The sequence below is a fragment of the Rhinopithecus bieti genome, unplaced genomic scaffold (genome assembly GCF_001698545.2).
Source record: "Rhinopithecus bieti isolate Rb0 unplaced genomic scaffold, ASM169854v2 scaffold_44510, whole genome shotgun sequence".
NCBI classification, from domain to species: Eukaryota; Metazoa; Chordata; class Mammalia; order Primates; family Cercopithecidae; genus Rhinopithecus; species Rhinopithecus bieti.
The window spans coordinates 12,319-28,397 of NW_016818390.1; the positions used below are offsets into that span (position 1 = coordinate 12,319).

At 37.8% G+C, this 16,079-nt stretch overlaps 1 long non-coding RNA gene across 1 annotated transcript in view; it reads left to right on the plus strand.

Moving 5' to 3' along the window:
- Window positions 1-10,269: 10,269 nt before the first annotated feature.
- LOC108518547 (uncharacterized) overlaps window positions 10,270-16,079 on the plus strand; it is a 24,502-nt gene continuing 18,692 nt past the window's right edge. Inside the window, exon 1 of the long non-coding RNA XR_001882389.1 lies at window positions 10,270-10,489. This is a non-coding gene — a long non-coding RNA (uncharacterized LOC108518547). The remainder of the gene's footprint in view (window positions 10,490-16,079) is intronic.

The window sequence follows — 16,079 nt, forward strand, 5'->3', positions numbered from 1 at the left end:
CTGGACCCCGACCTACCACTCTATATATATGAAAATTCACTCCAGATCAATTAAAGACTTAAATGTAAGACTTGAAACTCTAAAAATACTAGAAGAAAACCTAGGAAATATTCTTCTGAACATCAACCTTGACAAATAATTTATGAGCAGGTCCTCAAAAGCAATTGCAACAACAACAAAAAAAAAATTGACAAGTGGGATCCAATTAAAGTAAAGAGCTTCTTCACAGAAGAAACTATCAACAGATTAAACAGACAACCTACAGAATGGGAGAAAATATTCATAAACTATGAATTCAACAAAGGGCTAATACCCAGAATCTATAAGTAACTTTAAAAAATCAACAAGAAGAAAACAAATAACTCTATTCAAAAGTGGGCAAAGGACATGAACAGACACTTTTTAAAAGAAGACATACAAGCAGCTAACAAACATGTAAAAAATGCCCAGCATCACTAATCATTAGGGAAATACAAATCAGAACCACAATGAGATACCATTTCACATCTTTGGTTCAGCTATTAATAAAAAGTCAAAAAGTAACACATGCTGGTGAGGCTATGGAGAAAGGAACGCTTTTATGCTGCTGGTGGGACTGTAAATAACTTCAGCCACTGTGAAAATCAGTTTGAAGATTTCTTAAATAACTAAAAATAGAGCTGCCATTTGACCCAGGAATCCCATTACTGGGTAGAAACCCAAAGGAAAAATAAATCATTCTACCAAAAAGACACATGGACTTATGTGTTCATCACACCAAAGACATGGAATCAATAGTAAAGACATGGAATCAATCTAGGTGCCCATCAACGGTAGAGTGAACAAAGAAAATATGGTACATGTACACTATGAAATACTATGCAGCCATAAAAAAAAAATAAAATCATGCCCTTTGCAACAACATGGATGCAGATGGATGCCATTATCCTAAGCAAATTAACACAGAAATGCAAAACCAAATACCCCATTTCTTACTTGTAAGTGGGAGCTGAATCTTGGGTACACACAGCCAGAATGATGAGAACAATAGACACTGGGGACTCTAAAAGGAGGGAAGTAAAGAGGAAAGTAGGGAGAGATGGGGACAAGGGCTGAAAAACATTCTATTGGGTAGTATGTTCACTATCTGAGTGACAGGATCAACAGAAGGCCAAACCTCCACATCATGTAATATACCCTTGTAATAAGCTTGCATGTATATGCCCTGAATCTAAAATAAAAGTGGAAACTTAAAAAACTTGTGCATATTTATTATTTACATGTTGTTTTGAAATCAATATGTATACAATGTAGAATGGCTAAATTGAGCTAGTTAACTTATTATGATCTCACGTATTTATCATTTTTTGGTGCTGAGAATACTTCAAATCTACTCTCTTAACAATTTGCAAAAATTAAGTATAGTAACAAGGCTAGATCTCTTGAACTTATTTCTGCTACCTGACTGAAATTTTATGTTGTTGACCAACATTTTCCCAGCCCCTGGGACAACCAGTGTACCCTCTGCTTTTATGAAGTCTACTGTTTAAGACTCCACATTTAAGTGAGATCATGCTGTGTATTTGTCTTTGTGTGCCTGGTTTATTTCACTTAATGTAATTTCCTCCAGATCCATCTATGTTGTTGCAAATGACAGGATTTCCTTATTTTTAAAGACTGAATAGTATTCCCTTGTGTATATATGCCACACTTACTTTATCCATTCATCCACTGATGGATACTCAAATTGTTTCCCTATCTTGGCTGCTCGGAATAGTGCTGCAATGAACATGGAAGTGCAGATTATCTCTTTAACATACTGATTTCATTTTTTATATACAAATGATCTTTTAAGTGAAATTTTTGGAATGTGAAAAAAAAGAAGGCAGAAGAGAGCAGGAGAACAAAATTGATTTCTGCATTAGGAAATTACTGGTTATTATTTTTCTCAAGGGAGAGCAGATAGTCATATTTATACGTTGCACAGAGATTACATGATGACAGAAAAGGTGCTACGTGCACATTTATTCTTAATGTTGTTCAGTGTGCTTTGACCTGCCTGCTAATGTTTTAAAATGTGGTTTTCAACGTTAAGCTTGTATTATTGCAGATGTTTGCCCGTTTTCTCTGACACAGTTGACACTCTGAGAAACAAAACCTACAAAGATCATGTATTTATTCATTTTCATTCAATTATTTATTCAACAAATGTGTTTGAACATGTACTAGTTGTAGTCAACGGGCTTTTAAAGTTCCAGAACTGCACTCCCCACACAGCAGCAGCCACTTTAACCACACTCCCTAGATCACTGTCTCCATTTTCTTATGAGATTGAGCATCAAGCGATTTGGTTTGAATAAGCCACAGTGAATACTGCTGCCTCCTTGCACAACTCCACTAGCTAGCATATTGCTTTTCATTTTATATTTAGCTCATCTGCTGTCCTAAATTTAACAATTACTTCAATTTAAAGAAACATGGTAACAAAACTATTTGCAAAGCCAACTACACTTATTTTTCATTTGCTGTTATTTTGATATAGCATTTAAATCTTGTGCACTGACACAAACTGCCGTTGAAAATGCAAGAGTTTAGGGAAACACACTGGGAGATCAGACAGTAAAGCCAGAGTAGCTAAAAATAATCACGATCCGTTTATGGTTAACCCTATTCAACAAGCTGAAATTTACAATTATTTGATTTTATCTTTAATCCATTTCAGCTCAATGTAAAGAAAATCAATACTGAAGAGTAAAAATTATCTCTAGAAAAAAATACATAATTAAACAGTATGTATTAAGTAACTACAGCGCAAATAACTGTGTTATTTAGATGGATAAAAGGAAACACTATATAATGTTCCTTACATTTAAGTGGGATGGATAAAACATGAAGCATTGAGTTACGTAGAACTCAACTCTACATAACTTTATTCTATGTAAATGTGAGCAAAGAAGAAAAAAAATGTATGGAGGCTGTTAAAAAGGTAAAATTAAAGCAGGTCTTGTGGGAAGAAGATAAATTGGGAGTTGCCTCTTGAAAGCAGCGATGTATTTGAACACAAACAGGGACAGTTAAGGGAACCACTGAGGTGGTAATTAGCATCAAATGAAGTCAGAAGTCCATCAGTTCTTTTGGTTGAAGCAGAATCTTGGTTAAGAATTAGTGACAATAAATGAAACAGAAAGTTATGGGGTACTAAGAAATACCGGATTGACACAAAGCATAATACTACCCTCGAACAGAAAAAGCAGCATAGAGGTGTCAAAGTCGTCACCCTAGAAAAAGTTTACTCTTAAAGTTTCACCCACAAGGATATCTACAGAGGTGCTGATTTTCCAGCTGGAGCAGCTATTGATTTGTAAGTTCATTCCAATCTTTTTCCAAACTGTCTCAGTAATGGATATGAAGTGAGGGAGGCAAAGGAAAAGATGGCTTAACTTTTTAGAAGTAATAAGAAACTTTCATGCCTTATAAAGATTAATTATCTCACCTCATATTATCAACTGATTTTATTGAAATAGTCACATTATATTTGCATTAAAAGAGTGTAAGGAACTTGTACAACAATTACAAATAGTGATTGTTTTACTCCCAGTAACATTTTAGTGATGAGTCAAAATTCTCATCTGAAATATCCTGTCTGAAATACCATAGAATTGTAGACAGTCTTCTACGTAACAAATATTCATTTTTCACTGTGAAGAAATTCATAGAAAGTAACCATCAATATTATCAAACAGCAAAATTAGGTTACAGTCTGTACATTCTCAGCTGAGCTTACAGGTCAGATATTTTCGGCCATTTACAGATGACTTAAAGGTTATTACTGCTACTATAAAACAGGAAAATATATACCATAAAAAAATTACTAATTGAATTTCTGTACAGATGAGCTGCATAAACCTTTGCTTCAGATGTTGATCATCTTAATATTTTCTTTAAACTTAATGATGGAGGCTCCATTCAGTGTATTTTATGTAACTATTTTAACATTGTAGAACATATTACTGTGAGCAAAAAATTAGTATTAATAAATCAATTCTCAGCCACAAATATGTTTATGCTATAAGCTTATAAAATGTACAGCACACTAGATTGAGTTCAGTGGTAATAAGGGCACAAATTTGATATCAAACATCTTGGTGATAAATTCTTTCATAATTTCACTACACTATAAAAATTCCCTGTCATTGATATTTTGTCTGGTTATATCTGTCTATTCTGGCCCAATATGAGACAAATGTGATTTAAAACAGATTGTGAAGAAAAGTACTTTTCTACAAATGATCGTTTAACAGTTGTGAAGTCAGAGAAAGTAGATATTCTGACATATAGGATGATCTGAATCAACCAACCTCATCTTTGCATAATCCTGGCTATTCTTGCTTATTTCTTTTTTGACATGAACTTTTGAACTGCCCTGTCTAATTAAATATAAATTTATCCAAATTTTTATTGGGTCAGCATTAAACTTAAAAATAATGATGTTAAATCTTTTCATTAAGAAAACATAGTACGCCTTTCCATTTGTTCGATATTCTGTCTTAGGTTGGGATCCCCAGTAGACAGACACTGAGATGGAAATTTGCATCCCAAAGGTGGACTGAGGATTGTTTATCTATGATGGAGTGACAAAACCACGACTGGGCTATGGAGAAAGCTGAACTGGGGTGCAGAACAGAAGCTTCAGCCTCACTCGTGGGGAGCTCTGGAGCTGAAATAACTCGTCGAAGATTTCCCAAATTTGAACAAGGGCTCTGTACTCCTGCATTCACCAGTCATGGTATAAAAGCTTCAGTTCACCTAAGGGGGGTTATAACGCTGTATGAGTCAGCTACCTAAGGCTGAGGAGAATGCTCAGGGAGGGATTCAGCTGTGATTAGTCAACAGGCAACACTCTGGCAGCTGGGAGAATCAGTGCCTTACTCTTGCCAGAGGAGTCTGGTATACACACCATATCATCCACTACTATCCATGTTTATGTTGCTAAGATTCACTTACTTTCATATAATAAGTGTACCCCATCTAGGAATATCTTCTCTAGAATTCTGGTCATCCTCTTGCCTGGAAAAACCTATGAGGAAGGTGACTAGGACTAACTAAACCCCCTCTGTTACAATTTTCTTGGAGCTGCAACTGATACTCATTATTCCCCTTCTGCACTAAGATGCTGTCTTCTCCTCAACCACAGCTAGCACCTCTCCTGGTTTAAGTGATAATGGGATGATCCAGACCATCATCCCTGAGGGATCTGAGCCCCTGGTCTTCATCACCTTCTTAGTCCATGGCTTCTGCATTTTTCTATTTAGCATAAATATAAGCAAGGGAGTATCAAGAGAGACTCAGTGGATCACCTAGGTGACAAACATTCTTCCCTATACCCAATGTGTGACTGAAGACCTACCTCCTCCTTATGGCCAGGACACATTTCCTTGCCTGCTGTTCTCCTAGCCCAAGGAATCTGAAGTGACCAGGTGGCAGCCATAAACAAGTCTGACGGTACTATTGCTATGTTCCCTGGCAAAAGCATTGTTTCTCTGGGAGCCCAGATCTCAGACATGCCTGAAGTTGTGGGGAATAGCAGCACAAGTTCCTCAAGTGGGTTCCTGGGAATGATAGTAAGCAGGGATACTGCTGCTTCATGGATCCAGGTGTCTCCTATCTATGGGGAGTGCATCATTACATAAAAATTGTTGATTTCCACACTATGGCTTAGAGAATGGCACTCCATCCTCCTAGAGCATTAGCTCCAAGCTGGTGACACTGATGATACAACTGAGCCATTGCATAATGCAATCAATCTGGTAACTTCTAGGTGGTGTATTATACAACCAATTCCCACTCTTTCAGCTCCTCTGCCTAGCTATTTGTAGTTGATTCTGGATGCAACATTTCCATCCTACAATGGATTGCTAGTAAGCCAATCTAACTTTGACCCAGCTCATGGTGGGCAGTTCAAGCTGCATAGTGGCCTAATCTCCCATGGACAAGCACTCCATCTCTGCCAGGAAACATTTGCATGCCAGGAGCTGTGAATGGTGCATCCGTATCTCTTATAGATGTTATAGGTATCTAAGTTGTAATGCTTTTATTGGGGTTTGCTATCAACTCCACATGGCAACTTTTCTCACCACAGATACCTCTAATACTGTAGGGTTTGCTGGGTCATATGGCCCAGATAGCAGGGCTAATTGCAGGAGAGTCTAAAACTTCTGTAGAGTCCTTTTCTTCTGTAAGCCACACTCAAAGCTGGAAGCCGTCTGTGTTACTTGGTAGATAAGTATTCTACCAAAGTGTGGAATGAGCTGTCTCTCCGATTTAAAGAGGTTTAATGGGTGTTGTGCTTTTCTCTTAGTGGTAGGGTCTGGAAAGTGTAGTAATTTGTATTTATGTTGGAGAGGATGTCCTAACATTTTCCAGATCAATCAATTGCTACAAACTTCACTAATGTGATAGGTCTCTGAACCTCAATAGGTTTTTTCTCTCACTTTCTGGGGCACATATATACTACCAATGACTTGAATATACTTGTGACTTCTTGCTCATCCAGATCATTGGACCATATTAGAGGATGGAAGAGTTAATATAGCCCCAAGGCAAGCATGTAAATATGTACTGTTGTCTATCCTATTTGAACTGACCTTCCCACATAATATGGTTGGCAGGAGTTTTTCTGGATTTTCCTAATATATCTACTCTAGCAAGTTTATTTATCTTAGCCTTTGAATCCATATTGTATCATCTATGGAGCTCTGTCATTTTTAATTTACTCATTGTGGACTACAGTTTTTTGCAAAATGCCTATCAAATAGTATAGAAGTGTTATCTCATATGGTCCTTGCTAGGGTATAAAATCCCTTGACAAAGAAAAGTATTCCTAAATCAATAAACTCTCTCGTCCAACTTTTTATTGTCCTCCTTGAACCAGCCTTCTCAGGATCCAGTCAAAAAATACTTCCTTGGATCTTGCCAATGTATCTTGGCCAGCTCCTTCAGATCTTTCTTTTTGTTGTTGTTGAGATGGAGTCTTGCTCTGTCGCCCAGGCTGGAGTGTAGTGGTGCAATCTTGGCTCACTGCAAGCTCCGCCTCCAGGTTCATGCCATTCTCCTGCCTCAGCCTCCTGAGTAGCTGGGACTACAGGTCCCCCCTACCACGCCCGGCTAATTTTTTTGTATTGTTAGTAGAGATGGGGTTTCACCACATTAGCCAGGATGGTCTCCATCTCCTGACCTCGTGATCTGCCTGCCTCGGCCTCCCAAAGTGCTGGGATTACAGGTGTGTGCCACCTCGCCAGGCCCAGATCTTTCAATGTTAGTCCCTTTTATCCCCTGGAAAGCTCAGAACTTTTCCATATGAGTTATGCACTTTCACCCTAGTCATTGGTCTGGTGGCAAGTAGAGACAGAAGATAAGTACAGGAGAGGAGAAGGGCACCTTGCCTTGTAAGACAGAGTCTCTGCATTGTATTTAAGCTACTGTGAAGTTCTGGCATTTAACAATGAGAAGCAAGACACTTCAGCAGACTCAGAGGATGCAGGGAGACATGGAGTTTCAACAGCCTTAAAAGCATCAACCCATTTTTCCTATCCTAAGGCTCAAGTTCCTTCTGCTTTCCAGACAAGGTCAGAGCACAGAAAACTTGCCAGATTGAGTTTACCTTCTCTGGAGTTTTACTATCTTTTAAAATTAAGTCCTTCAGTCTTTTCTGTCCTCTGGCTGCAAGAAATAAGCATCCTTTCATATGCTAAAAAGGAGCCCTTCTGACTTTTATATTTTACATTAAATCGGTGATTCATCACTTCATATTTCATCATCTCTTGTATTCAACAATCATAAGATTCTATGGTAATTACAATTACTACTTACTCTGAACCTCTTGAGATCCTAAAATATTGCATCTGCCAATTAATTCCTTTCCTGATTTTCTATGCCAGGTCACCACCGGTGAAAGTCTTTACAACTGCATCACCAGAGTGTGCCAGAGCCTATCTGTACTCCATCTACCACCAGTGATGTTACCTACCATTTAATGATGATTCAACACTCTAATTTAGGATCTGTTTTCTTGATCCTCTCTTGGGACTGTCTTCGGTCAGGTGCTCTAAGAAAGACTCTCATGTGTAGATTTGCATGCAGGAAGTTTATGGGGGCATACCGTCATAAAACATCACCTGAGAGGGAATGCAAGCTGTATATCTGGCAGATAAAGAAGTTGAATTGACATACAGTTACAACAGAGGCCTTGGTTGATTATACCAGGAGCTCAAAAGCTAAGCTGGCTCTTCACAGATATAACAAATTAGAGGTAGCAATTAAGCCTGTGTCCTGCTTTATTGACCAGTCATTTCATGTTGTCTTCTCAGGATGTAATTGGCTTTTTGAACAGCAATACTTGATGTCAGACAACAATGAGGTCATAGCTAACCAACCAAATTAAAAGGAGAAAATGAAAATCTTTTGATATATTCAAGGTTGAGAAAAATTAATCCAATGTGCCCTTTTAAATATGTTTTCTTTTCTTTTTTCCCATTATCCCTTGAAAAGTTACCAAAAATCTTTCTTCAAGGAGAGAGGACGTTATGAGATTCCAACCCTAGAAAGCATCAAAAAAAATTCCTAGATATCAGATGAGCTGCTATAGGTTCTAACCTGCAGTCCACATGCATGGTTCCTCCAAGACCTCAGGAAACAGTCATCACACTCTTGGACACAAGAAGGACAAACGTAAAACTTGAATAAAATGTCTGCTACCTGTAAATATCTAACATGCTTAATAAAGACCTGTAAATATCTAACATGCTTAATAAAGACCATTTGTTTATTTTAATGTAAAAGTAAAAGCAAATACCGTAAGAGAAAAATGCTCAGACACAGTGGCTCACACCTGTATGTTGAAGGCCGAAAGAGTAAGGGTCGTGATCAACTCAGTATACCACTGGAGGCTATACGAGTAAACAACAAACTGTTCTCATAAATGCAGAGTGTTGGCAGACCAACAAACTTCATCGGCCACCCAGAAGGAATGCTGAGGGCAGTCATGACCCAGGCACAAGTGTTTCTTGTGATTAGGCACATCTGAAGCCTATTAGCAATAATGTGAACCTGTGATCAATCGAGCAGCTGGACAATAGTTACCTCCTCCTCCCTGCTCTTTCTACCCAATAAAAACGAAGGGCTGTGGAAACTCAAGGTTGCTGCCTTTGCTCACTAGAAGCAGGGAGCCCTCTTCTTCCCCTGGCCTCTTCCTTTAAAATAGTTACTTTTATTTTAAGTTTTTATTTCTACCTTCGTCCTCGGTCATTCAGTCTAGTAATGACAGTCTCAAGCGGTATCAGTAGTAACCGTTGTAATGATGGTCTCAAGTCGTAACCGTGGCAGTCGGCCACACCTGTAATTCCAGTTTTGGGGAGGCCAAGGTGGAAGGATCACTTGGGGCCAAGAGTTTAAGACAAGTCTGGACAACATAAGGAGACTCCATTTCTACAGAGAAAAAAAAAATTAAGTTAGTGGTGCATGGTGGCCTGTGCCTGTAGTCCTAGCTACTTGAAAGACTGAGGTGGAAGATTCACTTGTTCAAGGCCAGAAGTTCAAGGTTAAAGTGAGCTATGATCGCACCACTGTACTCCAGCCTGGACAACGGAGTGAGACACTGTCTCAAAAAAAAAAAAAAAAAAAAAGAGAGGGAGAGATAAATGGTCAAAATGGTCAAAGGGCATAAATTGGGCTCACGAAATAGGATATCTGAATGTCTATTAAATATAAAATGTTAAAATTTGAATATGAAAGAAATATAAATTTTTAAAAACAATGAGATGACATTGGGGGCCTATTACTTTCAGAGATTAAAAGATTGAAAAGAGCTCTGTGTCAGTAAGAAGATATGGGCCTTCTCAAGTATTGTTGCTAAGTGTGCAAATTGTTTTAATAATTCTGGTGGGTAATTATTAACTTTAACAAGGTGCAAAACCCTGGAGCCAGTATTAGTCTCAGAGATATCCATGATAATTTTGTTTGCAATAGTAAGAAATTGAAAATAGCCTAAACAGCAAAAGGAGGGTTGAATAAATAAGTTATACTGTGGAATTAGAAAATGAAATACTACGTTGTTAATAACAAAGGTGTTATAGAAAACTAACATCATGGTAACATTGTTACTATATTTTCAAGAGGGAAAAAGCAGATTGTTAGGTAATGAGTAGTTTGTGAACCAATAATGCAAAGAGATTCTATTTTGCCTCTCCAACCCCACAGCTCAGGTTTTTCTTTTCCTTTGGGCAACTGCTTAAATTCAGAGGCTGCTACCAAAAGGAAACATCTCTCTACCCCCTATTGTTTCTTCTGTGCAAAAGAATGTAAAATGTGAGGTTTCTCTTGTGCATGTAGGCCTGAGAAGTTTTGACAAGAATGTGTATGCAGGGAGAAATGACTGGCGAAAGAAGTTAGAAAGAATGTATGGGGACAAAAAGGAATCACATGAACTGATTTAAATTCTTCTTGTGACAAGGAGGTATGCAAACACGAAGGAACTAGGGTTTTGCTTGTAAATGTTTATTGGTTTGGGAGAGGCAAAGATCACAGAATGTGATATTCTTGGGATAAACAATTTAATATGTTGGTCCCAAGTGACACCATGTGGAATTGAGGAGAGGGCCATTCTTCTCATCTGAACACCCATCTGAGCCCAGGTTTGGCACTCTGAAGATCAGGAACTTCCATTTGTTTATAAACTCATTTGACTGACAAGTATTTATTGAGCTACTACTTTCAATAGTCCCTGTTTTTGCTGTTGGCAGTATAAAATGAAAACGTTTTCTGCTCTTAAGGCAGTTACCAAGTTAAAAAAAACATGCAATCATCTTATAATGGTACATGTATATTTATATAAAAATATGTTATGATACTATATCTTAAATATCATAATATGTTATACTATAAGAAAGAGTATAATACATTCTATAATAAAAAATGTTGTGAAGAAAAATAAATCCAAGAAGGAATGATGTGGTAGTGAAAGAACTCATCTAGCTGGGGTCATCTAACGAATACAGAAAAATGTTAACTGAGATTTGAAGGAAGAGATAGAGTGAACTCTGCTCATACCTGGAGGAGAGCACACTTGAGGGGAGAGCACTTGGCAGCTGGAGGAAATGCAGCAAGGCCTGGTGCTAGGGAGCACAATGTGGCTAGGGGAGAGCAGCACCAGACCAGTCAGTGGGCTGGTCCCAGGTGGAGGCATGGCTGGAAGGCCCTTCTAGTCCCAGTAGAAGAACTAGGACATGATCTCACTTAGGTTTATATATATATATAATATATATATATATTCTGGCTGATTGGTGGTGAATAGAATCAGGGAGACTGTCTAAGTTGTTATTGTTACAGTCCCAAGGTGATAGCATATCGCATTAAAGCAATCAAAATTGACTTATAGGTTGCATTTGTGTCATGAAAGAGAGATGTCAATGATGACAGCCTAGGTATTGACCTCGGCCACCAGAAGAACAAAAAACATTGAGAGAACACCCATGGCCTAGTCACAGTCATTTCATGGAGAACTGTATCCCCATAGTGACTCTGAAACTCCCTAAATTGGACTTCAGATTGGATGAAGACATCCAATCAAAACCTAAGTAAAAGAAAAAAATACGGTAGATGCATAGTGATGATTTTTGATGATAGACTGATTTGTGAACAGTCATGAGGAATCTCCTTGAGGCTTTCAAAAACTGAGTTTTCGGAAGAGGGTGCTAAGTTCTAGCAATCTAGTACATAGATGGATAAATGGATTGATAGCTAAAAGGGAGAACAATTATATAGAAAGAGGCAGAGAGAAATTGTGTGTATGCATGAGTGGAGTCTCAGGAGAATGTCAAAGTAAATATTTAATACAAGTCCCCATACACCTACTATGTACCCAAAAAATAAAAATTTAAATAATTTTAGAAATAAATAGAATTTAAAATTGAGAACTGACCAAAAAAGTGATTGTATCTGGTGTCTGAAAAATAGTAATTAGTTGGGATTCCTAAATTAAATGCCATTCTTAGTCATCAATCAAAAGATAAGGAGGATGAAAATTTTAAGGAAAGGAGAGGAATGTTCTCTACCAAAACACTTAAAAATGGAATTACTTATGGGTAAAAGCTTTATGATTATAGGAAACTATATTTCTTCACTAGTTTTCAGTTAGAGTTTTAAACAGTGCAATACTATTTAAGACCATGTGTGTTTACTTTTTCTCTCCTTGGAGGAAATCACAACAAAACAAAATATTCCTTCTTCATAAACTCTAACCTTGAGATTTTGTGATATTTTACAGAAGTCTATGAGAGTTGATTGAGTTAAAATATACTACTCAGAGATTTTAAAGTCTCAAAAATGACTGTTCCTTTGGGAAATGTACCTCCTAAATGAACCACGATTTAAGTGGAAACAGAAAATGCCATTGTTAACATTCTAACAGACTGGCTGCTCTAGACATGTGCTCAAGTGTTGTTTGCACGTACTCAGCAGGCTCTCTGTGGCCATGTACCTGCCTTGTTTCCTCCCTTGGCATGTGCTTGAGCTATAAAGTCATCATCTAAAATTAAAAACCCTAGGTATGATGCTCATAATAATAGCTTGTTTCTAGGTTTACTGGGTCAGTGAAAGTAAAACTTCACATAGTAAAACCAAAGCATAATATTGATTACTTTGTATGCAAACTTTTTTAAATTTTAAGCAAAATCTACCTGTTTTGCCAGGGAAAGTATCACAGACTTTAATGACCTATGAGTAGAAGATCAATCAGAGACAGGGATATTTAAATGACAGCAAACCAATAGTGGGTAGGTTTTTTTTCCCCCTCAGTGAGGAGTTATGGAGACAGGAGCAAAGATAAAACAAAATTTTAAAAAAGACAATGTCTTAAATTTTAAAATGAGACAATGGGCCCAGCATGGTGGCTCATGACTGTAATCCCAACACTTTGGGAGGCCAAGGCGGGTGGATCACGATGTCAGGAGATCGAGACCATCCTGCCTAACCTGGTGAAAACCTGTCTCTACTAAAAGTAAAATACAAAACATTAGCCAGGCGTGGTGGTGGGCGCCTGTAGTCCCAGCTACTCGGAAGACTGAGGCAATTTAACAAATAAGATATCTAAAGCAAAGACCTTGCCCAAGCTCACAACCCAACAAGAAGTAGAGCTGGGATCCAAATCCAGATAGCTACTTTTATTGAGTGTTTTAATCACTATAATACACTGTATGAACTGTTTGAGTATTCTCAAAAGTAACAGTTGGAGTTAAAATCACTTTAATCTTAATCTCTCTCTTTCTATGACTTATTCTTTTGCGTTTAAAATCTTTGAGGAACAAAATTTTTACTTTGTCACTGTGACTTAAAATCCTTCCAATCACAGACAGAAAATATAAACTGGGGAAATAAAATATGGAGTGCATTTTGTATTAAGTGTCCTAGTATTAAGACACGTACTAGAACACATTTTGATCATCTAATTGGAGCCAATTGACTTGGATCTTGCATTGAAATCCTGCTGAGCATCACAGACACACTTAGCCTAGATATTATTACTTAGACTTAATTTCTCCAAATTATGGCTTTTATGGGGCTTATAAGCCCCATAAACAAATGCCAATGATTATAGAAACACACTTTCTGTTGACATAAACAACAAAATGTGTGGATCACTGTACAAAGCTGAAAGCAAAAGTTGACTTTTATTACCTCTGTACTAATAACAGTTACCATTAGTAGACCATGCATATAGAAGGACAGTTATTAAATGGATGAGCTTTAGAAAAAATTAAATCAAATTTAATTCTATCAGTTCTAGATAATAAAGCATGGGCCAGATAGCATAACTGTCAGCATCAGTGTGGGCCTTTAAGTAGGTACTAAATTACATGTCATCTCTCCTTCTGAGAAAACAGAAAAAAAGTTGCAACAGAGTGAAAATCAAGAAAACCTCATCGAGATAGATATTCTGCCAGAGACAAAATGAGACATCAGATATGTGTGATCACAGGTCATAGACTCGGTGAAGGTGAACAATTCTCAGACTTGGGAATTTTGAGACCAGCAGGCAGGTCTTATAAGCAGCATATTGGCTGTAGCCATTGGCCACAGGTAATAAAGTAAGCATGAGGGTTTCCCAGGTCCAGAGGTTCTTGCAATTGATTGCTCTAGAGCTATGTGCTTCATAGGGTGAGTGTGACATCTGAGAGATGTCAGGTATGGTGACAACAAATTTAGTGGAAGCCTTAGGACAAGGTCATACTGTTTTAGAAGAAGCCTAATCCTAATTCTTTAAACTAGCAGTTTGGGTTTCTGGTGAGTTGTTTAGCTTGGACAGAAAACCAGATCCAAACATCTAAGACCTTTTCCTTCTGACTCAAAGAACTTTTGGATAAAATCACCCTCTAACAACCTCTTCTGAGGTAGGAATTTTCCTTTTTCTCTATCTTGTGGCTTGAGCCTTCTTGCCGTGTGCCTTCTCCTAGGGCTCCAGAACTTTCTTATCCAAGTCTTAGCCTACTCACGATTGAAGAGTAAATAGGAGTTGAAACTTGTCTATTACAAATTCAGCTTATACTGGTCTCCTGGAAGCTGGAGGCTCCTTTGGGAACATAAGTGGGTAGAATGCATATATTTCACTTTGTGCCTTTTATTTTCGGAGTTTAAAAAAAAAAAAATCCTTACTTTTTATACTGCCTCATGCTAGCCTCTCTAAGATAACTTAAACCATTTTCTTTACCCTTTTATTGAAGCCAATGGGGCATTGCAAATTATCATTGTACTACTGAGTCAGTAATAGCCACAGAGTTTTTTTAAAGGCATTATTAAAGGAACTAATCTGAATGCACATCAACTACTTTTCTCATTTGAATAATACAGCCACGTAATTTTTTAAACTGTATTAAAAATGCCCAGTTTAAATTACAGAACATAGTTCCATTTGTGAGGCTCTAATGTGAGTTTTTTTTTTTTTCCCCAGCAAGGGAGCAAGGGTTTGTTAAGTTTTTATGTTTCCAAAATAAATTACACAAGAGAATGATTAATAAATTCCAAATCAAGCTTTTAAACCTATGTGCTGATAAAACTGTCTTAAAATTTATGTCTCAAAGACTATAGTTTTCTATGAAATCTATCCAGAGTAGAGGAAACAATCTCTTTTCTCCATTACTCCAATAATGTCCAAATAGAGGAAGATAATAATAACTGTTTTTTTTTCCTTTTTGAGACAGAGTCTTGCTCTGTCACCAGGCTGGAGCGCAGTGGCGCAATCTCAGATCACTGCAACCTCCACCTCCGAGGTTCAAGTGATTCTCCTGCCTCAGCCTCCCGAGTAGCTGAGACTACAGGCATGCACCACCATGCCCAGCTAATTTTTGTATTTTTCATAGAGACAGCATTTCACCATGTTGGCCAGGATGGTCTCAATCTCTTGACCTCATGATCTGCCCACCTCGGACTCCCAAAGTGCTGAAATTACAGGCCTGAGCCACCATGCCTGGCCAATAACAACATTTTTAAGCTCAATTTAGATGAGTGACATTATGCTGTGTGCTATAAATATCCAATCTTCCAAACAACCCTGAAATGAAGGTATTATTATTTGTACTTTACTTTGTATTCATCTACTTATCATCACTACATATCCTCTATTCTGGAGACACCAGGTTGATAGTGAATGTGTTCAGGCTTCCTCATGATACGACCAGAATATAACTGGGTATATACACAAAGGATTATAAATCACGCTGCTATAAAGACACACGCACACGTATGTTTATTGCGGCACTATTCACAACAGCAAAGACTTGGACTCAACCCAAATGTCCATCAGTGACAGACTGGATTAAGAAAATGTGGCACATATACACCATGGAATACTATGCAGCCATCAAAAAGGATGAGTTCGTGTCCTTTGTAAGGATATGGACGCAGCTGGAAACCATCATTCTCAGCAAACTATCACAAGAACAGAAAACCAAACACCGCATGTTCTCACTCATAGGTGGGAACTGAACAATGAGATCACTTGGACTCGGGAAGGGGAACATCACACACCGGGGCCTATCATGGGGAGGGATTGC